The sequence below is a fragment of the Delphinus delphis genome, chromosome 3 (assembly GCF_949987515.2).
Source record: "Delphinus delphis chromosome 3, mDelDel1.2, whole genome shotgun sequence".
NCBI lineage: Eukaryota > Metazoa > Chordata > Mammalia > Artiodactyla > Delphinidae > Delphinus > Delphinus delphis.
Genome location: NC_082685.1, coordinates 125983014 through 126008616, shown reverse-complemented (window position 1 = coordinate 126008616; position 25603 = coordinate 125983014).

Genomic DNA, 25603 nt, shown 5'->3' with positions numbered 1-25603 from the left:
CACTTGCTTGGGGTTATAATATTTCTCAGCAGAGAACAGTGAAAGCACAGCTATTGCAAAAGAAAAGATACATTCTTTCTGTCTTCATAGGGTTACTAGATGAAGATATCCAGGACTCTCAGGCCACTGGGATATGTTGAGATGTAAGACATTGATGATGCCACATCTAATGGAGGTGAAAATGTAAGGTGGCAACTTTTAGTCCCACAAAGCAATGCTAACTCGTTATATATCCTACAACCATGTTGATTACTGGCTAGATTATTGAATACAACACTTTGGTCACTAGGTAAGACTGGTGGACTGGTTAACATCATGATAAAAAGATTTTTTTTTTTTTTTGGCTGCATTGGGTCTTCATTGCTGTGCGCGGGCTTTTCTCTAGTTGCAGCAAATAGGGGCTACTCTTCGTTGCGGTGCTCGGGCTTCTCATTGCAGTGACTTCTCTTATTGTGGAGCATGGGCTCTAGGCGTGCGGGCTTCAGTAGTTGTGGCACATGGGCTTCAGTAGTTGTGGCTTGTGGGCTCTAGAAAGCAGGCTCAGTAGTTGTGGCACACGGGCATAGTTGCTCTGTGGCATGTGGGATCTTCCTGGACCAGGGCTCAAACCCGTGTCCCCTGCATTGGCAGGCAGATTCTTAACCACTGCACCACCAGGGAAACCCCTAAAAAGATTTTAAATACGGTGTTGTTTTTTTTTCTATTTAAATCCAAAATCTAACACAAATGTAATATTATTTGAGAGCACTTCTTTCTTCTCCTTGAGTTTACATTAAGGTTTATAGAAATGAACTGGTTGATTTGTGAGTGTGTGTGCTTTTTTTCTTCCTTGAGAAGTAGGTAAGAATAATCTATAACCACTAATGCTTGATACAGCTGCCCTATTCGAATGGCATCCTGGAGACCCCCTTCATCCTTCAAATTCTCTTCTTTGTGGATTTCCATTATCTGCCTCTCAATGGGAAGTCTTCCCAACATTGGCCCTCTCTTTGACCTTACAGTTATTAAATCAAACAAAACAATAATCCCACTTTAGCAGCCTTTTTTGGATCCCATCCAGAGAATTACATTTTATTGTGAACACCTCATTTCAAGAAGAAAAATAAAAACCAAAAATGTTCGCTAAAAATGATGGCCAGGGTGGTAGAAGTTTTGGGAATGATCACATAGGAATGATTCCTGGTGGAACTGATCAGGAGGCTAACCTGGGGGACAGAGGGCTTAGAGTCTGAAGAGCCCATGACTGAGGGAGAGGGAGTAAATTTCTTCTGTGATGCTCCAATGGGCATGTAGCATAGACTGGCTAGATGCTAAACAAACCCACATCTTCCCAGGCACACAGCTGAACTATAGGCATACCTCATTTTATTTTGCTTTGCAGATATTGCGTTTTTTCAAATTGAAGGTTTGTGGCAACCCTGGCCTATCGGTACCATTTTTCCAAGGGCATTTGCTCACTTCATGTCTCTATGTCACCTTTTGGAAATTCTCATAATATTTCAAACTTCTGCATTATTATTATACTTGTTACAGTGATTAGTGATCAGTGATCTTTGGTGTTACTCTTGTAATGGTTTTGGGGTGCCATGAACCACACCCATATAAGATGGTGAACTTAATCTAATATAAATGTTGTGTGCATTCTGACTCCACCGACCGGCCGTCTCCCCTGTCTCTCTCCTTCTCCCCAGGCCTCCCTATTCCCTGAGACACAAGATTGAATTTAGGCTAATTAATAACCCTACAGCGGTCTCTAAGGGTTCAAGTGAAAGAAAGAGTCGCACATCTTTCTCTTGAAATCAAAAGCTAGAAATGATTAAGCTCAGTGAGGAAGGCATGTGGAAAGCCAAGATAGGCTAAAAGCTGGAGATTCTGAGCCAACAGTTAACCAAGCTGTGAATGCAAAGGAAAAGTTCTTGAAGGAAATTAAAAGTGCTACTCCAGTGAACACGCAGATAATAGGAAAGTGAAACAGACTTATTGCTGATATGGAGAAAGTTTTAGTGGTCTAGATAGAAAACCAAATCAGCCACAGCATTACCTTAAACCAAAGCCTAATCCAGAGCAAGGCCCTGACTCTTTAATTCTATGAAGGCTGAGAGAGGTGAGGAAGCTGCAGAAGTTTCAAGCTAGCAGAGACTGGCTCGTGAGGTTTAAGGAAAGAAGCCATCGTCATAACAAATGTGCCAGGTGAAGCAGCAAGTGCTGATGCAGAAGCTGCAGAAAGTTACCAAGATCTACCCAAGATCATTAATGAAGGTGGCTACACTGAACAACAGATTTTTAATGGAGATGAAACAGCCTTATATTAGAAGAAGATGCCACCTAGGACTTTCATAGCTAGAGGAGAGAAGCCAACACCTGGCTTCAAAGCTATAAAGGAGAAGCTGACTCTCCTGTTAGGGGCTAATAGAGCTGGTGACTTTAAGTTGAAGCCAATGCTCATTTCCCTTTCCGAAAATCCTAGGGCCCTTTAGAATTACACTAAATCTACTCTGTGCTCTATAAATGGAACTGCAAAACCTGGATGACAGCACATCTACTTAGAACATGGTTTACTGAATGTTTTAAGCCTACTGTTGAGACCCACTGCTCAGAAAAATATTACCCACTCCTTTCAAAAAATTACTGCTCAGGCTTCCCTGGTGGCGCAGTGGTTGAGAGTACGCCTGCCGATGCGGGGGACGTGGGTTCGTGCCCCGGTCTGGAAAGATCCCACTTGCCGCGGAGTGGCTGGGCCCGTGAGCCATGGCCGCTGAGCCTGCGCGTCTGGAGCCTGTGCTCCGCAACGGGAGAGGCCGCGGCGGTGAGAGGCCCGCGTACCGAAAAAAAAAAAAAGTAAAAGATTACTGCTCAGGACTGAGCACCTAGTCACCCAAGAGCTCTGATGGAGATGTACAACAAGATTAATGTTGTTTTCATGCCTGCTAACACAACATCCATTCTGCAGCCCAAGGACCAAGGAGAAACTTTGATTTTCAGGTCTTATTTAAGATAACCATTTTGTGAGGCTGTAACTGCCATAGATAGTGATTCCTCTGATGAATGTGTACAAATTAAATAGAAAGCCTTCTGGAAAAGATTTACCATTCTAGATGCCATTAAGAACATTCGTGATTCATGAGAAGAGGTCAAAATATTAACAGAAGTTTGGAAGAAGCTGATTCCAACCTTATGGATGACTTGGATGGGTTCAAGACTTCAGTGGAGGAAGTAACTGCAGATGTGGTGGAAATAGCAAGAGAACTAGAATTAGAAGATGTGACTGAATTACTACAATCTCTGGATAAAACTTTAACGGACGAGGAATCGCTTCTTATGGATCAGCAAAGAAAGTAGTTTCTTGAGATGGAATCTACTCCTGGTGAAGACTATTGAAATTACAACAAAGGATTTAGAGTATTAAATAAATTTGGTTGATAAAGCAGCAGCAGGGTTTGAGAGGATTGACTCTAAAGGGTAAAATGCTATCAAACAGTACTGCATGCTACAGAGAAAACGTTCATGAAGGGAAGAGTCGATCATTGGGGCAAACTTTACTGTTGTCGTATTTTGAGAAAGTGCCACTGCCACCCAGCCTTCAGCAACCACCACCCTGACCAGTCAGCAGCCATCAACACTGAGGCAAGACCCCCCACCAGCCAGAAGACTATGACTCACTGAAGGCTCAGATGACGGTTAGCGATTCTTAGCCATGAAGTTATTTTTTAATTAAGATGTATACATTGGGTTTTTTTAGACATAATGCTATCACACGCTTAATACACTTATTAGAAAATGTAAGTATAACTTTTCTATGCACTGAGAAACAAACAAATGTGTGTGGCTCACTTTATTGTGATACTCACTTTATTGCCGTGGTCTGGAACCAAACCCACGATATCTCCAAGGGAAGCCTGTATATTTCCCAATCTAACGCTTGCAGTGTGATTCTCCACATTCTCCTGAGAGTGTATGAGGAGCGGTTGATAGATCTGAGCCTTACTCAGGCTAGATCTCTGATATCCTTCTTATTCCTGAACCTTCCTTTATGAGCTCCTTCTCTTACTCTGAGCCTTCGCCCATCTCCTTAAACACCTGCGTTTGTGAAGTTACTAAAGGTTTCTTTTATAAATTTTGTATGAATACAATCCCTCCCCGGCCAAACAAAAAGTTCTTCAAGAGGAAAAACAAAATCCTTTTGTATGTGCTCCTGTGCTCCCACCAAGATACCTGGTAGCACACTCTATACATAGGAAATGAAATTTCTCACTTAGGCAGTTGCCGTTAGCCAACTGAGGCCAACACATTAAAATAAGCATTTCTAGTGATGAGAGACACATTTCTAATCTCCAGGTGTTTGTCCCTTGTCTTCCTCAGCCAAAAAACAAACATTTAGAAAAGGAGGCGCCATTTGCTGAGCTAGTTTCACATTCGTAGAAGCATCTGTTCGTCTTCTTGAGTGGGTAGGAAAATTGCAGAGGCCTAACATCAATGGATCAACAGCAAAAATGAAAACCCAGCAAACTTAGTGCACCATTTTATGCAAACCCTGATATCCTTTTAAAATAATCTCTAATGTTTAACTCAGCCCAGGCCTCAGTGTTTAAACAAAATAAATTGGTAAATTTTCCTCATGTGAAAAAGGAAAATTTCCCCTCAGCCAGTTCACTTAATAAGTATATACACATTCAGAGATCTTTTAAAATTTACATTTTTATGTTCAAATGAGTATTCTCCTTCCAGTCTCTCCAAACAGTCTGAAAATCAATCACTTAAAAAAAAAATCCTTCCCACCTTTGTCAAATTCTTTCCTCTTACTTATACAGTATAGACGTTAACTTGGATTTTTCATAAAACATGGATACACCATGGAGTGTTTATATAACAGCATAAGAAAATGAATATCCCCAAGCTTCTGGAGAATGGGCCCTTAACAGTGACCAGGAATCCCACTACTTTTCTCAAGCCAGCTCACACCCACTCTTTTCCACAATTACCATATATCAAATTCTCTCAGCTCTCCTCACACCTCCACCTCTCCTTCCTGCTCCCTCACAGACAAAGATACTGTCTTTTGCTTTACAGGAAAATAGAATTCCTAGGAGGGGAACTCCCTCATCCTCTTCATACCAAGCACGCAAACATGGACATCTCTGCAAATCTTTTCCTGTCTATTCCCCATCTCATGAGCCAACACTATTCATGATCCTTTTTCTCTCCCAAATAGCGGCCAGCTTCCTATCCATTAAATATTTACCATTGACTTTTAAACACACTCAAGTCTCTCCCATCTTATATAAATAACCTTTCCCAAATCCTACATGTTCTATTTGCTGTTCTCTTCTCATAAGACTTATCTTTTTTGACTGTATCCAATTTCACAACCCTCACTCACTCTTCACCCTGCTCCGATCTGTCTTTTTTCCTCATCCTTCCACAAAAAAAACAGCTCTTACTAAGATCACCAGTGACTTCCATGCCAATAACTCCAAAGGACTTTTTCAAGCTCACATTACTTGACTCTGCTGGTCACTCCATCTGCATCAAAGCATATCTTCCCTTTGTTTTCATGACACTAGTAGTTTCCTTCCTATCTTTTGTGATATTCTTCTACAACCTTTGTAAGTTGATCTTCCTTCAAACAGCCATGAAATGAAGTTCTTCAAGGCTTGGTTCTAGGCTCTGCTTTTTTTTGTCACTCCCTAGTAGCTCTCTAGGCAATGGCACCCATGATCATGATGTCACTGACCACCTCCATACTTATGATACACAAGGTATATTCTAGTCCAGGCCTCTCCTCTAGGCTCCAGAAATATAGATTGAAATGTTAACTTGTAGTTTCTGCTTGTCTCAAAGTCACCCCAAACCCAACATGTTCAGAATTGAACTTGAAATCTGCCTCCCAAATCTCACCTGCTTGCAGTGTCTCTATCTCACTGAATGATGCCACCAACTATCCAACTTACTTTTCTTCTCCTGACCCTATACTCAATCTATCACTGATTTTCACCCATTTCACCTCCTAACTACTTCTGAAACCCATCCCCTGCTCTTCATCTTCACACCACCACTTTAATCCAAGCTCTATCATATCTAGCCTTGTAACTTCTACAATTTTCTACAGGTCTTCCCCAGGTACACCTTGGCTGCCTGACAATCCTGTCTGCATTGAGCTGAAAGGAGCTGTTTAAATCACGAATCTAACTTTATCACTCACATATTTTCAGTGACTCTCCTTTGCCCTTAAGATTAAAGATATTTACTAGGACCTGAAGGCCTAGCTTAGTCTGGCCTTTGACTGTCTTTCAGACCTCATCTAGAATCTTACCCCAATGGGCTCTCTCCCTCCACCTCTCCCCGGAGGTCACTCTGGCCTTCCCTTCAGCCCCTGGAATTTCAATGACCTGACCTGCTAAAGGAGCTTTTTTTCTTCACCACCCCATCATTTACCTGGTTAATGCCTAGTTACAAACTCTCCTATTATTCTCTCTAGTAGTATCGTGTACCTGACTTTCATGGTGTTTGTTCCAATTTTCTATTGCAACGGGTTATTACCTTCATATTGTAACATTTTTTACAATGTACCTAGTATCTATCATAATATAGTGGGAGTACCTCTACTGTAGGAACTATGTTCATTAATTTTTGTATCCGCAGGACCCAGCACAGTGCCTAAAATATACTCAAAACATGTCTGTTAAAACGATGGAAGAAATGTTGACCCAGACTCAAAGATGCTGGGTTCAACGTGTAGGCTGTGGAATTAGATCTATAAACCCAAATTCTGGCTTACTAATTGTGTGATTATGGACAAACTACTTAGTTTCACTAAGCCTCTATAAAATGAGAGTGATAATACCCAACCTCATATGGTTACTGTGAGAATAAAGTGAGATAATTCTTATGAAACCTAGTTTTGCAATTCTAATACCTCAGGGTACACCTAAGGTATACTCATGGAGATTATTATTTTCAAACAAATAAACAAGGTACACTGCTTTGAACCACCTCTGAGACTCTGCACACAGAGGGAGTATACATCATGGTCCCTTCACATAGCTCTACGTGCCAGCATCCCTGTCAAAGAACAATGTAGCCTACAGAATGAACATTGGGATTTATGCTCTAAAGCAAGACAGTCAGCAGGGCTCCCTGAGACAACCTGGAATGCCATCAGGTAAGTGGCCTTTTCCTGAGGAAGTTAACTGAAACTAACATCCCACCTAGCTTAAGTCACAGCCTTCCAAGATATAATACTTTGATGTAACAACCCAGCTGAGATTTGAAGGTAAAAAATGGCTCTGCAGGGGCTTCCCTGGTGGCGCAGTGGTTGAGAGACCGCCTGCCGATGCGGGGGACGCGGGTTCGTGCCCCGGTCCAGGAGGATCCCATATGCCGCGGAGCGGCTGGGCCCGTGGGCCATGGCCGCTGAGCCTGCGCGTCCGGAGCCTGTGCTTCGCGACGGGAGAGGCCACAGCAGTGAGAGGCCCGCGTACGCAAAAAAAAAAAAAAAAAAAAAGGCTCTGCAGAGGGCCTATAGGAATTCATACCAACCCTCTTAACAATCAAATCTAAAAGTTTCCTTAAGATTATATACCTTCCTTGGGTATACCCAACACTCAAACTCAGTAATTCCCTATCTTTCCTACTTGACTCCAAAATAATGTATAAGGATTAGCTATCATTTAAAAACCACTTGAGTTTCAAAAATTGCCATTAAGGCAAATCTGGAGAAACAATTACAAGGAAAGTAATAATATTCTAGGTTTGTGTGCAGAAATATAACTTATTTACACATACTACTCTAGTGTTGGAAGAATGAAATGAGAAGGACGTCTGTTAATGTACGTTAGGGCCATCTGAATTTTCACCATACTAAAACATGAAATGCAATTCGTATTTGCTTCATCTGCACAAAACTATGCTGTTCTCACTACTTCAAAATACTCTTGGCATGACCATTTTTCAATAAAAATTCTATTGCCCCAACTTTACAGATGAAGAAGTTGAAGCAATCAAGGGTAAAAGCATGCTCCAAGACCAAGGAGAAACTGGGAACCTGTGATGAGAATGGCATTGTGATAGGGGGAGAAAAGAACCTGTTCTGACAACAGACAGAAATATAAAATGCTCCTCAAGTGTGTAAAGTTTGACATGAGTCATGCTGCCTTCACACTCCCTGTAATATTCTTGCCTGATCACATTTCTTTGTGATGCTCTCTTAATAGGACAGGCTTTAGGGCCACCTCATTCCCCACTAGGTCCTCTCACCTCCCCACGTGAAACTGAAGGAACTCAATATCCAGAAGTCCAGCTTTCCAGGAACTAACAACTCAGCTGATAAACTCACTAAAAATAGCTAAAAATAGGAAGCTAATTTTAGCTTCCTATGCAGTTATAAGAAGTAATACAGAGAGATCCAGAGTACATTTTATCCAGTTTCCCCCAATAGGAACATCTTTAAAACTATAGTACAATATTACAACTAGGATATTGACATTGATACAGTCAAGATACAAGATACTAGCAGAAGGATATTTCTGAGAGCGATTGATTTCATCTCATGTGAAAACTGTTCTAAGGAATGAAAGGTATTAGGGGGCCAAGAGTCTTGACTACATTTTGTGAACCGTTCACAACTCTAATGACATAAATTTTATGACCCATGGCACTCATAAAATTGGATTACAATGATAAAGATGAGAAGATATTTGTGGGCAGCTAGAGGCCTGTATAGCATTTCTTAAGTCACATCATGTAGATCGGTGATTCAGAGACTTTTGTACCCAACCGTGCTCCCGCATGGGTAACTTACACGTCACCTCTACCCTTAGTGACATTTCTTAGTCACCGAGTGTGGAGCCTCAGAAGAATTCAGCCAATCATCATATTCAAAACAAAATGAACATATCCAGTCTCTTAGCATAGCCAATCTGATATTTAGTATAAGAAACAAGAACTCCATTTGCTTCCTCTTTGTTTAAGAAGAGGTAGCATCAAAGACCTTTGTGTTTCAGATCAGGCCAACTTGGGCTGGCATTCTTGCTCTCCCACTGACTAACTGCCACCATGGGTACCTGAGATTGTTACTTCATCTGGAAAATACCTGTCACAGGTATCCACCAAAAGTGCTAGGGGGTCAATGAGATCAGGTGCATAAAAGACATGGCACTTGATGTTCACTCAAAAGGTTTGTTTCAGGTACTCTCCTTCCCCCTGCTTTCTGGTTCCTTCCCTTACAGTATAAGTTTCTTGTTAGAGAATAATTAAAGTAGAATGTCCCAGAACACATCTACTTTGCTCACCTGACATATCAAACCTGTCAATAGTTAACAAAAATTATTTTACTTCCCACCTTCCCCCAAAAGGCTTTATAGTAAAATAACAAAGAGAACTTGGCGTGCAAGCCAAACAGAGAGCCCTTCTTTCTAAAGAGACACTTCAATGCCAAGCTACCTCTCAATACTGGCAGCTGTAACAATGAAGTTTAAAATGTCCGCGGGGAGCTGGCAACTGCCGGGACCAGCAAAGACAACACTAAACTTGAGGCCAACTGAAAGGTCAAAATAATGTACACAAAAACAAAGGAAAACCAGGTATATTTAACTACAGCACTCACAAGGAAAGTAATAATATTCTAGGTTTGTGTGCAGAAATATAACTTATTTACACATACTAAAAGAGACAGCTTAAAGTAGAAAACCCACAGAGATGATAACCTATGGGCCAGAAAAAAACTGAAAAAACATAGTGAGGCTCCCCAGGATATATCAGTTATAGCATTACAAAAAGCAACTAGGCAGTGAATATTATATTCTAAGCCTTAAAAGCAAACAGACAAAAAGTCCCAATCATTTTATTCCCACGAAGTTTCCTTACATTACCTTTACCATTCCCTAAGCTGATCCCTGGACAATCTAAGTCAAATAGGAACTGAACAATGGGCAAACTTCTTAGACTTTAATGACTGGTCAGACAGGTTCTTTGGGGCCAGAAGAAAAGTAATTATGGGGAAGAAAATCACCTTAGCCTTCTGTCCATTTATTTAGCTGCAGTTCAGATATATTTCTTCTAAAGACCTAAGATTCCTACCTGATATGTAGGTATCTCTGCAGGCCAAAGAATATGAACTAATGGCTCCTTGAAATTTGGCATGAACAAAGAATACCAGAACCTTTGATAGATGACTGTTTCAATGATTAATGTTTTCTCTAATGGGAGGCAGGGAGCAATGGCTTTCCTCTGGAACAGTCTATAACAGGTGCGACATGAATGGGTAATTATGAAAAGAACTGACCTAAGAGAAACGGGGTAGAGCACTTCCTGACTCTCTTTCTCCTTAATTAATTTTTGAGATAATTGTAGATTCACATGGAGTTCAAAGGAATCATACAGATCCAGTTGATCCTTCACCTAGTTTTCCCCAGAGGTAACAAAATCACTATCAGAATACTAACACTAAGTCAAGATACAAAACAGTTCATCACCAAAAGGATCTCCCAGGTTACTCTTTCATAGCCACACCCAGCTCTCTCCCGCCCTATCCTCCCTTAACACCTGCCAGCTACTAATCTCCACTCATCTGTCTTCCATTTCATAATTTTGTCATTTCAACAAATATAAATTGAGTCATATAGTATGTAACCCTTTAAAATTGGATTTTTTTCACTCAGTTTAATTCTCTGGAGATTCATCTAGGCTGTTGTGTATTTTGATAATTCATTCCTTTTTATTGCTGAGTAATATTCCATGGTATGGATGTACCACAGTGTGTTTAACCATTCACTCATCAAAAGATATCTGGGTTGTTTCCAGTTGTTAGGCTATTACAAATAAAGCTGCTATCACCCTTCACGTACAAGTATTTGTGTGAACTAGAAATCTTCATATCTCTGGGATAAATGCCCAGAAGTGCATTTGCTGCATGCTTTAGTAGTTACATGTTTAGTTTTCAAAGAAAGAACCAAACTCTTTTCCAGAGTGGCTCTACCATTTTACCGTCCCAGTAGCCACACATGAGTAACTCAGTGTTTCTGCATACTTGCCAGCATTTGATGTTGAGTTATTTCTTATTTAACCATTCTGATAAATGCCCCTGGCTCTCCGTTAAAGGTAAACGTGAAGATAAGAGGAAAGACTTGCCTAAACTCAGAGATAACGCTGAAAACTTTAATTCAGCAATTTAGGTTTTACTATATGCTTTCCTAAAAACTGGCCAGCTAAATTCAGAAATTGCTCTCCGAGACCATCAGAAAATTTAAATAATTAAATAAGGAGAAATATCAATCACATGACCCCATTTCAGCCTAACACATTTCATCTTGTACATAATTTTTTTAACTTTATAATATTTCATTATCATCCCATTTAGTACTAATATTTATTATTGTGATTTTCTTAAACAAGAAGTCTTCCCAGAGCTGTTTTCTCATAAATGAAGCTTTAACTGATTAAATAACTCATAGGTATTTATTTTATTTTATTTCATTTTTTTTTAGCGTTATGCGGGCCTCTCACTGCTGTGGCCTCTCCCGTTGCCGAGCACAGGCTCCGGACGCATAGGCTCAGCGGCCATGGCTCACGGGCCCAGCTGCTCCGTGGCATGTGGGATCCTCCCGGACTGGGGCACGAACCCGTGTCCCCTGCATCAGCAGGCGGATTCTCAACCACCGCGCCACCAGGGAAGCCCCATAGGTATTTCTTACCCATTAATAGCTATTAGGTTATTTTGCCATCAGCTATACTGTATCTTTATAACTTCGGCTTCTATCTTTACCTTACAGGCTTAGGTCATATTTAAAGTTGTTCAAGCTTAGACTGCATTAACATTAAACCAAAACATATAGCCCAAACAACTGTTTCTTAGATAGTTCTTTTCCAGAAGTTTCCTATCTCCCTGGGAAGTCTTAAGAGTTATCAGGTCTTCTTTTTTAATTAATTGATTAACTTATTTATTTATGGCTGCGTTGGGTCTTCGTTGCTGTGTGTGGGCTTTCTCTAGCTGAGGTGAGTGGGGGCTCTTCTATGTTGCAGTGCGCAGGGCTCTCACTGCAGTAGTTTCTCTTGTTGCAGAGCACAGGCTCTGGGTGCACAGGCTTCAGTAGTTGTGGCATGCGGCCTCAGTAGTTGTGGCTAGCAGGCTCTAGAGCACAGGCTCAGTAGTTGTGGCACACGGGCTTAGTTGCTTCACAGCATGTTGAGATCTTCCTGGCCCAGGGATCGAACCCATGTACCCAGCACTCGCAGGCAGATTCTTAACCACTGTTCCACCAGGGAAACCCCGATAATGTCTTCTTTATCCTTCATTTATAAATCCTACACTGAAAAAACCACTTGATAGAATCCACTAAACCTGAATATATGCATATCTTTGTCTCAGCTCTTCCACTCCCTGGTATATGCCCCCAAAACTGTGTACATGTGAGACAAATAAAAAGTACATAGCAGCATTATTTGTAATTGCCCCAAGCTGTAAATAACTCAAATCTCCATCAACAGACGAATGGATACATAAACTGTGGTATATAAACCATATAGTGGAATACTATACAGCAACGAAAAGCAACAAGCTACTGTTATATACAGCAGTATAGTCCCAAAAACAATGGTGACTTAATTGTCAGTCATAACAGAATGTATAATGAATAACTCCATTTGTCAAAGTTTAAAAATTCGTCAGACAGAGGGAGGCACCAAGATGGCAGAGTAGACGGATGTGCTCTCACTCCCTCTGGCAAGAACACCAGAATCACAACTAGCTGCTGGACAATCATCGACAGGAAGACACTGGAACTCACCAAAAAAGATACCCCACATCCAAAGACAAAGGAGAAGCCACAATGAGACAGTAGGAGGGGTGTAATCACAGCAAAATCAAATCACATCACTGCTGGGTGGGTGACTCACAGACTGGAGAACACTTATACCTCAGAAGTCCACCCACTGGAGCGAAGGTTCTAAGCCCCACGTCAGGCTTCCCAAACTGGGGGTCTGGAAATGGGAGGAGGAATTCCTAGAGAATCAGACTTTGAAGGCTAGCGGGATTTGATTGCAAGGACTGGGAGAAACAGAGACTCCACTCTTGGAGGGTACACACAAAGCAGTGTGTGCATCGGGACCCAGGAGAAGGAGCAGTGACCCCAGGGGAGACTGAACCAGACCTACCTGCTAGTGTTGGAGGGTCTCCTGCAGAGGTGGGGGGTGGCTGTGGCTCACCGTGGAGACAAGAACACTGGCAGCAGAAGTTCTGGGAAGTACTCCTTGGCGTGAGCCCTCCCAGAGTCTGCCATTAGCCCCACCAAAGAGCCGAGGTAGGCTCTGGTGTTGGGTTGCCTCAGGCCAAACAACCAACAGGGAGGGAACCCAGCCCCATCCATCAGCAGTCAAGCGGATTAAAGTTTTACTGAGCTCTGCCCACCAGAGCAACACCCAGCTCTACCCACTGCCAGTCCCTCCCATCAGGAAACCCACACAAGCCTCTTAGATAGCCTCATCCACCAGAGGGCAGACAGCAGAAGCAAGAAGAACTACAATCCTGCAGCCTGTGGAACAAAAACCACCTTCACAGAAAGATAGACAAGATGAAAAGGCAGAGGGCTATGTACCAGGTGAAGGGACAAGATAAAACCCCAGAAAAACAACTAAATGAAGTGGAGATAGGCAACCTTCCAGAAAAAGAATTCAGAATAATGGTAGTGAAGATGATCCAGGGCCTCGGAAAAAGAATGGAGGCGAAGATCGAAAAGATGCAAGAAATGTTTAAAAAATACCTAGAAGAATTAAAGAACAAAAAAACAAAGATGAACAATACAATAACTGAAATGAAAACTACACTAGAAGGAATCAGTAGCAGAATAACTGAGGCAGAAGAATGGATAAGTGACCTGGAACACAGAATGGTGGAATTCATTGCTGCGGAAGACAATACAGAAGAAAGAATGAAAAGAAATGAAGACAGCCTAAGAGACCTCTGGGACAACATTAAACGAAACAACATTTGCATTATACGTGTCCCAGAAGGAGAAGAGAGAGAGAAAGGACCCGAGAGAATATCTGAAGAGATTATAGTCGAAAAGTTCCCTAACATGGGAAAGGAAATAGTCACCCAACGCCAGGAAGCGCAGAGAGTCCCATGCAGGATAAACCCAAGGAGAAACACGCCAAGACACATAGTAATCAAATTGGCAAAAATTAAAGACACAGAAAAATTGTTGAAAGCAGCAAGGGAAAAACGACAAATAACATACAAGGGAACTCCCATAAGGTTAAAAGCTGATTTCTCAGCAGAAACGCTACAAACCAGAAGGGAGTGGCATGATATACATAAAGTGATGAAAGAGAAGAACCTACACCCAAGATTACTCTACCAGGCATAGATCTCATTCAGATTCAATAGAGAAATCAAAAGCTTTATGGACAAGCAAAAGCTAAGAGAATTCAGAACCACCAAACCAGCTCTACAACAAATGCTAAAGGAACTTCTCTAAATGGGAAACACAAGAGAAGAAAAGGACCTACAAAAACAAACCCAAAACAATTAAGAAAATGGTCACAGGAATATACATATCGATAATTACCTTAAATGTGAATTTATTAAATGCTCCAACCAAAAGACACAGGCTTGCTGAATGGATACAAAAACAAGACCCATATATATGCTGTATACAAGAGACCCACTTCAGACCTACGGACACATACAGACTGAAAGTGAGGGGATGGAAAAAGATATTCCATGCAAATGGAAGTCAAAAGAAAGCTGAAGGAGTAATACTCATATCAGATGAAATAGACTTTGAAATAAAGAATGTTACAAGAGACAAGGAAGGACTCTACACAATGATCAGGGGAGCAATCCAAGAAAAAGATATAACAATTATAAATATATATGCACCCAACATAGGAGCACCTCAATACATAAGGCAACTGCTAACAGCTATAAAAGAGGAAATTGACAGCAACACAATAATAGTGGGGGACTTTAACACCTCACTTACACCAATGGACAGATCATCCAAAATGAAAATAAATAAGGAAAGAGAAGCTTTAAATGACACAATAGACCGGATAGATTTAATTGATATTTATAGGACATTCCATCCAAAAACAGCAGATCACACTTTCTTCTCAAGTGCGCATGGAACATCCTCCAGGATAGATCACATACTGGGTCACAAATCAACCCTCAGTAAATTTAAGAAAACTGAAATCATATCAAGCATCTTTTTTGACCACAATGCTATGAGATTAGAAATGAAGTACAGGGAAAAAAAAAAAACACATGGAGGCTAAACAATATATCACTAAATAACCAAGAGATCACTGAAGAAATCAAAGAGGAAATCAAAAAATACCTACAGACAAATGACAATGGAAACACGACGACCCAAAACCTATGGGATGCAGCAAAAGCAGTTCTAAGAGGGAAGTTTATAGCTATACAAGCCTACCTCAAGAAACAAGAAAAATCTCAAGTAAACAATCTAAACTTACACCTAAAGGAACTAGAGAAAGAAGAACAAAGAAAACCCAAAGTTAGCAGAAGGAAAGAAATCATAAAGATCAGAGCAGAAATGAATGAAATAGAAACAAGGAAAACAATAGCAAAGATCAATAAAACTAAAAGCTGGTTCTTTGCGGACATAAACAAAATTGATAAACCGTTAGCCAGACTCATCAAGAAAAACAGGGAGAGGACTCAAATCAATAAAGTTAGAAATGAAAAAGGAGAAGTTACAACAGACAACGCAGAAATACAAAGCATCCTAAGAGACTACGACAAGCAACTCTATGCCAATAAAATGGACAACCTGGAAGAAATGGACAAATTCTTACAAAGGTATAACCTTCCAAGACTGAACCAGGAAGAAACAGAATATATGAACAGACCAATCACAAGTAATGAAATTGAAAGTGTGATTAAAAATCTTCCAACAAACAAAAGTCCAGGACCAGATGGCTTCACAGGTAAATTTTATCAAACATTTAGAGAAGAAACAACACTCATCCTTCTCAAACTCTTCCAAAAAATTGCAGAGGAAGGAACACTCCCAAACTCATTCTCCAAGGCCACCATCACCCTGATACCAAAACCAGAGACAGATACTGCAAAAAAAGAAAATTACAGACCAATATCACTCATGAATATAGATGCACAAATCCTCAACAGAATACTGGCAAACAGAATCCAACAACACATAAAAAGGATCATACACCATCATCAAGTGGGATTTATCCCAGGGATGCAAGGATTCTTCAACATATGCAAATCAATCAATGTGATACACCATATTAACAAATTGAAGAATAAAAACCATATGATCATCTCAATAGATGCAGAAAAAGCTTTTGACAAAATTCAACACCCATTTAGGACAAAAACTCTCCAGAAAGTGGGCAGAGAAGGAACCTACCTCAACATAATAAAGGCCATATACGACAAACCCACAGCAAACGTATTTCTCAATGGTGAAAAACTGAAAGCATTTCCTCTAAGATCCGGAACGAGACAAGGATGTCCACTCTCACCACTATTATTCAAGATAGGTTTGGAAGTCCTAGCCATGGCAATCAGAGAAGAAAAAGAAATAAAAGGAATACAAATTGGAAAAGAAGAAGTACAACTCTCACTGTTTGCAGATGACATGATACTATACATAGAAAATCCTAAAAATGCCACAAGAAAACTACTAGAGCTAATCAATGAATTGGGTAAAGTTGCAGGATACAAAATTAACGCACATAAATCTCTTGCATTCCTATACGCTAATGATGAAAAATCTGAAAGAGAAATTATGGAGACACTCCCATTTACCACTGCAACAAAAAGAATAAAATACCTAGGAATAAACCTACCTAGGGAGACAAAAGCCCTGTATGCAGAAAACTATAAGACACTGATGAAAGAAATCAAAGATGATACCAACAGATGGAGAGATATACCAAGTTCTTGGACTGGAAGAATCAATATTGTGAAAATGACTCTACTACCCAAAGCAATATACAGATTCAATGCAATCCGTATGAAATTACCAATGGCATTTTTTACAGAACTAGAACAAATCATCTTAAAATTTGTATGGAGACACAAAAGACCTCGAATAGCCAAAGCAGTCTTGAGGGGAAAAAACGGAGCTGGAGGAATCAGACTCCCTGACTTCAGACTACACTACAAAGCTACAGTAATCAAGACAATATGGTACTGGCACAAAAACAGAAACATAGATCAACGGAACAAGATAGAAAGCCCAGAGATAAACCCACGCACCTACGGTCAACTAATGTATGACAAAGGAGGCAAGGATATATAATGGAGAAATGACAGTCTCTTCAATAAGTGGTGCTGGGAATACTGGACAGCTACATGTAAAAGAATGAAATTAGAACACTCCCTAACTGCACACACAAAAATAAACTCAAAATGGATTAGAGACCAAAATGTAAGACCAGACACTATAAAACTCTTAGAGGAAAACATAGGAAGAACACTCTTTGACATAAATCACAGCAAGATCTTTTTTGATCTACCTCCTACAGTAATGGGAATAAAAACAAAAATAAACAAATGGGACCTTATGAAACTTCAAAGCTTTTGCAAAGCATAGGAAACCGTAAACGAGACGCAAAGACAACCCTCAGAATGGGAGAAAATATTTGCAAACGGATCAACGGACCATGGATTAATCTCCAAAATATATAAACAGCTCATGCAGCTCAATATTAAAGAAACAAACAACCCAATCCAATAATGGGCAGAAGACCTAAATAGACATTTCTCCGAAGAAGACATACAGATGGCCAAGAGGCACATGAAAAGCTGCTCAACATCACTAATTATTAGAGGAATGCAAATCAAAACTACAATGAGGTATCACCTCACACCAGTTAGAATGGGCATCATCAGAAAATCTACAAACAACAAATGCTGGAGAGGGTGTGGAGAAAAGGGAACCCTCTTGCACTGTTGGTGGGAATGTAAATTGATACAGCCACTATGGAGAACAGTATGGAGGTGCCTTAAAAAACTACGAATAGAATTTCCATATGATCCAGCAATCCCACTACTGGGCATATACCCAGAGAAAACCATAATTCAAAAAGACACATGCACCCCAATGTTCATTGCAGCACTATTTACAATAGCCAGGTCATGGAAGCAAACTAAATGCCCATCAACAGACGAATGGATAAAGATTTGGTATATATATACAATGGAATATTACTCAGCCATAAAAAGGAACGAAATGGGGTCATTTGTTGAGATGTGGATGGATCTAGAGACTGTCATATACAGAGTGAAGTAAGTCAGAAAGAGAAAAACAAATATCGTATATTAACGCATGTATGTGGAACCTAGAAAAATGGTACAGATGAACCAGTTTGCAGGGCAGAAGTTGAGACACAGTTGTACAGAACAAACGTATGGACACCAAGGGGGGAAAACCGTGGTGGGGTGGGGATGATGGTGTGCTGAATTGGGCGATTGGTATTGACATGTATACACTGATGTGTATGAAATTGATGACTAATAAGAACCTACAGTATAAAAAACAAACAAACAAACCAAAAAACAACTAATACTAAACTTTCTTTGGGTTATTTGTATGGAAATATGTTAATATAAATGTTTCAGACATTATATGAAACTTCTAAAAATCTTATATGTTCTGGTATAATGTTGTAAGTCATAATTCCAGTTATTACTTTAAAATGTATATCTCAGAAATAACTAAATTTCCTTGTCAATTGTACTATTATGAACTTTCAGCAAATCTTTAACTGTGGTCATTTTTAAGTCTTTTGTCATTTACAGACAGTTCTGGGTGTACTCTGATGCTTTTGCGAAAATGTTCCTATAAAAAGGTTTCACCTTCAAGGAATTCATGGAAAAGACTCTGACAAGTACAGGTTTCTGGTAACTGACTATACTGCTGAACTGAATGAATAAGCATTTTCAGAACTCTAATGGAAAACTGATGAATTCATAAAAGTGCTAACAAAAGATCAAGATGAAAAAAAATTAATTACATGGGACTGAGTGAACTGATGAGGATGATTATAATTTCTGTGACTTTCTGTTTGAATTAAAAAAAAAATCCCACAAGGACTCAGAGGCACAAACTATACAAATCAATTTTCACTGCAAAGTAAAGGAGCTGTTACAGTGGAGGATCACTGGACTGAATGTCAATATTATGACATAGTATGAGTGGGTTTCATGTTTGGTAATTGCAATCATTGTTGCTTTTGTTGTGGTCATCCATTTACAATGCTTGGTGTCAGTTTATTTATCTCCTGTAAAAATAAAATACATGTGTGTGTGTGAAAAAAAAATAATGTAAGGGTAATATATATTCATCTGCTATATTTGGAGTATTCCCCAGTTTGTACTTCACTATTTAATTTCTTGTGATTTTAAGAAAAATATTTGAACAGTTTTCAGTTTTTATGTGTTTCAATCTATTGCATACCTGTGTAAAAAAATAAAATAATATAAAATAGAAATTAAAAAAATTTGTCAGACAACATTACCATTTGGGGGATAGAAATGGAAGGAAGTTTGAGGGAGATCTCTGGGGTGCTCATAATATGGTTGGAAGCTACATGGATGTGGTCACTATATGAAAATTCATCATATTGAACACATGATTTCCATATTTTTCTATATTCCTGTGAAATATAATAGAATAGCTTATATAAATACAATTTTTAAAATATGAAAGCAAAAGTTAAAATAATGATGATTATGAGCATTATGATGAAAGAATCCTTTCTCCAAACTCAAGCAATGGTCACTAGCTTTATTGCACAAAAGTTAAATCCTGCCGAGTGAGTGTTAGGATTCAGAGTTATGGTATTAGAAAACAGTTCACCCAGCAGGCTATCTAGCCCTAGTCACTGAGAGACATGGGTGATTTAACCCTCTTCACAGTGACTGAATAAATGGAGTCAGGAGGGGATACAATGGGGATTCTGTTGTCAGCACCTGGATAAGTAAATAGAACTTTTCTGAGGTTTGATGAGGTTTTAATCACTCTTTCTGAGAAGAATTAGTTTGGCTGTCTCTTGAGAGAAAGGGGAGGGTCCTAGAAGTAGCGAGTCACTTTGGGGGTACCTGGTGACCACACTCGAGGTGAGTCTTCCAAGCAAGTAGATGCAATTATGCTCTAGAGGAGACTATAAGCTTTCCATGAAAGAAATCCTTGATCTGATACCTAATGCTAGAACTTCTTTGAAAAAATATGTAATGACTCAATTATGATGGCAGTTCAGTCATTCTACAAAAATGTATTCAGTACTTTCCATGTGCCTAGTATTGTGTTAGATGTGGCAATTCAATGATAAATAAGAGAGACACAAAACCTGCCCTCAAATGGGGCTATAGTCTAGCAAGGCATACAGATAAATCAGCCAAAATAATTAAGTGTACAGATGGGAACAAATGGGGAAAATACCAAAACTAGTCCAGAGCAGGAGTTAGGAAAGTGGTCCAGGGCTTTCTGCCAATAGCAGAGAATGGTCTTGGCATCTCAGAGAAGTGGGAAGGGAGCACAAGGAAAGACAAAGCCGAGGGCCAGCACAGCTGAATGTTCCAGGATGTAGCAGCAGGAGCAGCTGCGCCGGGGAATAACCACGGCACAGGAAAGCCAAGAATGGGGATCTACCAACAGAGGGACCACACCAATGGATCTATGAGGGGCAGGCATTCTGACAACCTCTCTTGCATCACCTTAATCCCCAGAGTTTTGTGTCATTGTAAGGAAAGAAAGAAAAGGACTACAACATACATGGTGCTACTATTTTCTAATAAAAGTTCTTTCTGGCCATTTGAGTCCATGCTAGCCAGAAATTCTGCAGCAAGTTACTGAGCCGACTAGCGGAAAGGTAAGCAAGGTCATTAAGCTCAGTACAGCCACAGCGTCTAGGTAAGGTCAACACAGTTAACAGCAGAGATAGATCAGGAGTGAAATGTCTCCTTCAGCACATTTTACCTGGAATTTCTCATCTACACCATAATTATACTCTGTATCCCATTAATAGTAAAGGTGAACGAATATTTTGTTCTACTATCTTAGTTACTCAACAAACATTTATTGCATATCATTATGTGCCAAGGTCTGGGAAGAACGAGGAAAGTGTAAAAGCAAAGGTGTTGTTAACAGGCAACCTAACAAAGTGGAAACAAACATGCACTTTGGAACCTTATCACATGAGGTTTAAATCCTGGTTCAACTTCTTACTAATTCAGTGGCCTTGGGTTAGTCCCTTAACTCCCCACAACCTCATACCCATAATGTGAGGATAAAACACTACCCTGAAGCGTTCTGCGGGATTGAATGAGATAGTGTGTGCAAAGCACCTAGGGAAGGTTCTGCACGAGAAGGTAGTGGTTCAGCAGGAGCTGGACCCCCCCATCCCCCAGGCTCTAGCCCGTCTTGCTTCCCTCTGCACCGACTCCTTTCTTCACTGGAATTTACAAGCACACGTATGGACACTGTGGTCTGGCAGCCATTCACATTCCCTGCCCCTGCAAACAGCTGCCTTTGGCCAACGCTTGTATGAAATTCAACCTGCCCTCTGGAGGACACACATGGGTCTTAGCTTAGGGCCATTTGAGCAGGAAATGCCAGCATTCAGATGCCCTGACCATGGTCTATAAAAGGGAAGGACATGATTCCTTGGCCCAGCAGAATCTTTACTCAGTGGGGAATGGTGTGATCAGAAAAGGAGTCCTCTAACAAGCTGGGTCAGGCAGGGGACTCTCTTGCCCAAGTCTAAGCCCAGTACAATTTGGAAATAAATGCTACAGGAATAAAAGAATTTTCAAGAGACGGTCTTTCCACCAGATTATTTCACCAGTCGTGTTTTTTAAACAATCTTCCTCCCTGAGCAACCTTACTCCTATAGCTATTTTATAGGAATGCTGCTTGTTTTCTTTCCTTTTCTTGTTTGAAACTCACTCTGAATCTCTAACAAGTCCAAGGTCTTGACATGCTTGCTCATTGTTCTGTATATCCCATAATATTCTTTGGATTAAAAGAAATGCAGTCTTCCCTAAACTGTATTCACTAGGATTGCTGTTAGTCAGTGTGTGGACTTAAATAAATATTTCAGCTACTGCTACTCATGCTTTGCATAACAACCTTGTATAATATTTAGTATAATTTTAGAGGTGGGAAAAGTTTCAGAAACCTAAGGCTAAGTCTGAGAAATAATACCAGGAAAATTACAAGAAAAAATCGGTATCATCCAAAGGCTCTTTATAGCCAAATAATTGTCCAAAATATATTTATTCAAATGAATAACAACAGCAAATTTTTAAACAGCCAATTCAGTGGCTATATATAGATATAGCCCTGACTCACTTAAACAAAAGGATCCTCACTGTCAAGGAGACATATGATTCATTAACTAGGCAGAAAGAGAAGAGTAAAAATCCCCAACACAAAAGTCGGGGGCGGGATACTCTGAGCTCAGAAATTATAACTCATGGTCTGTGTCAGGGTCCACTAGGTACAGGGTCCTGGTGTTCTAGGGCTGTATACAAAGCATGGTACAATCTGCCCAAGCCACGGTTGGCTCCAGACCAGGGCGGTAAGGTCAGCGAACTGGATGCTCAAATGGGAAGACAGAAAGCTGTGACCGTCTCCTTGGTTGCGTCATCGCAATCGCATTGATCTCTCAATAAGGAATCTCTCTTCTCCTCTCCCAGTTGCATGGATGACTCGTTCTCCTCGCTGATTCACTGCAGGGCTCATCTTGAAAATACAAATGCTAACCTGCTGAAATAACCCCAAGGCTGAAAGCTTAAAATACATGAAGGATGAATAAGTGCACCTGGGGCTCCAAGGACTAATGCCATAAAACTGTCATCATTTCCCACCAAACGTTATTTCACCCACTCATTTGACATACATCTGTGGCCCGTTCACACTGCATATGGCTGCGGACAGAAAATGCCTTGGTTCAAAACTAGCACAGTGGGTCTGGAAGAGGCTTCTGCTGCAGTGTTGGCTTCCTTCTTAGTTTTAGCTCCAAACCTTGTCAGCCTAACATAAGGACACTGAACAAGCCTACGTGGAGGCTCAGAATGTTCCAAATATGGGTTCCAACCCTGCGGCTGACTTACTAATGTGGGGCTTCAGCAAAGTATTATTTAAAGACCTAAAATGCCAAAAGCATCTACTCTATCTCTGCTACCTTTAAACGTGGCAGAGTTTTCAACCAAACAAAGGAAGGAGATTCTACTCTAGATGAAAAGGATTTCAGGGCAAGAGCCCCACAGTCTCTCCCAGGAGCACCTCTAAGCAGTTAGAATTCTTGCCATGAATGCCTCATGCAGTGTATTCTTAGCACAATAAACACTGTCCTTTCATCGGTTTGCTTCTATCCTGAGTGCTTAGAAGACAAGGGTGCTCTGCCCACTCCCATTCTGCTCTCATTAACAATTAACAATACTGAACCACTAATGATTACAGTTTCTGCTTTCCTTTACTTTCCTAGGCTGAATAATGTTATTTTGGTAATTCATTCAATGAAAACTTACACAATAAATTTCTAAAACACTAAAATGAATGAAAAGAAGAGAAAGCATATGGTTTCTATCTTTAAGAAGATTAAAATACAGTTATGGAGGGAAAGGACACAAAATAACAATATAAAACAGACTGTAATTAAGTTCTCTGTGGTTTAAATAATGCCAGTAAGCACTAAGGAGGTAGAAACGATTAAACAACAGATGGGGGAAGGGAGGGGGAGGGGGAGGGGGAGGGGGAGGGGAGCGATACAGGGGATGGAAGGGGCTCCGTAGAGGAGTTACAGGTAGTTGAGCTGGGTGAAGGAAAAGGGTCTGTTGGAGCAGGGGTTTCTGACCTTTTTTGCTCAATGGACCCTTTGCAAGCCTGGAATCTAAGACCTCACCGTATTGCAAAATATTTGAAATAAAATACTTGGATCACAGAAGAAATCAATGATTGCCATTTTCGCTAAACTGCTGTTTGGAGAACATGAGTTTGACACATTAGGGAACAGTCTGGGCATAACACAGATTCATGTTTGCTTATGCACCATTTCCTCCACAGGAAACACTAGGCGAATGCAAAATTGGTACCCACCAAACCTAATGACAGAGGAGTATGCAAAACCCAGACTCGCCTGCCCCAAACTTCCACCAGCTTCCTCAATGCACCAAGAGAGTTGTCAGCTGCACCCATCCACACCTGGTGGGACAACTTTCCATTGAGTTTAATTAACCCCACTTCGCAATAACACACAAGCCTCATCTACTTCTACAAGCACACGCACGTCTTTTTCAAGGTGAGGTACCATATTTCTTGAACATAACTGTGTATGACTGGGCTACCATTTTTATTAGGTTCCTATATTTCTTTAAAGTGTAATTAATAAGATTTTTGAGTGTTATGCCCTGAACCCCACATTTCCCATGAACTCTATGGTTTTTATGGTGTGACTCTGCATGGCAGGGTGATTTTTTTTTTTTTTTTTTTTTTTGCGGTACGCGGGCCCCTCACTGTCGTGGCCCTTCCCGTTGCGGAGCACAGGCTCCGGACGCGCAGGCCCAGCGGCCATGGACCACGGGCCCAGCCGCTCCGCGGCATGCGGGATCCTCCCGGACCGGGGCACGAACCCACGTCTCCTGCATCGGCAGGCGGGCTCCCAACCACCGTGCCACCAGGGAAGCCCCTGGCAGGGTGGTTTTTAAGAACATGCATGTTGCAGTACAGCAGAACTGACTATATATTTAAAATATTTTTTTTTATTTTGTGAAAGAATAATATATATGCTTCTTTATTAACACATTAAATTATAAGATCTAGCAGCTGGCCAAATAAACTACCAGAATTTCACCATAATGATGAGCACAAATTCTATAGCTATCTGAACTATAATATGACATGAGAATACTCTGATTTCTGTGAATGAAGCCACAGACAGGGTACTGCTAATACTCCTGAGGTTTATGGTCTATATAGGTAATTGAAGAAAAGGTTAAATTTCAGTAACATATTGACAACAATAATGATATAATTTTACCCATTTAGTTTCATTGATGTCCTGAATTTTATCTTCACCCTCCAGGTAAAGAACCTCTGTTATAAAGAGAGTGAAGGTGAAGAGCTTTTCTATCAAAGAAATTGAAGTAGGCAAGATCATGATATGAATTGTCGAGCTAGAACCAATAACTTATGATGGAGAAGCTAAGAAGGAAGGGGAGGAGAGAAAAGAGAGAACATGTGGAAATACAGAATGGGCCAATATCAAGGCCAGATAAACTTCTCTCCTGACTCTTCTATGTTGCCCTTCCTGTCCCATCAATGGTATCGAGTCACTGACTCACACTCATATCATCAACCAACACACAGCCTTTGCTGTCATAACTATATGCAGTCATTCCTTCCCAATAAGAATTTGTCTATGTGCTTTTTCTTCCCCAAGTATGATCTAGTGGCAAGATCACTTTGAACTTTTCTGTTGTCTAAACATCTTGCCAATTTTATCTTCCTGAAGACTTGGTTATATATAAACATATCCTGTATCCATCATGAAAAGGCAAATTCTGATATCTCATATCCAATCGCAGTTGACTAAGAATAGTGCCCTATTC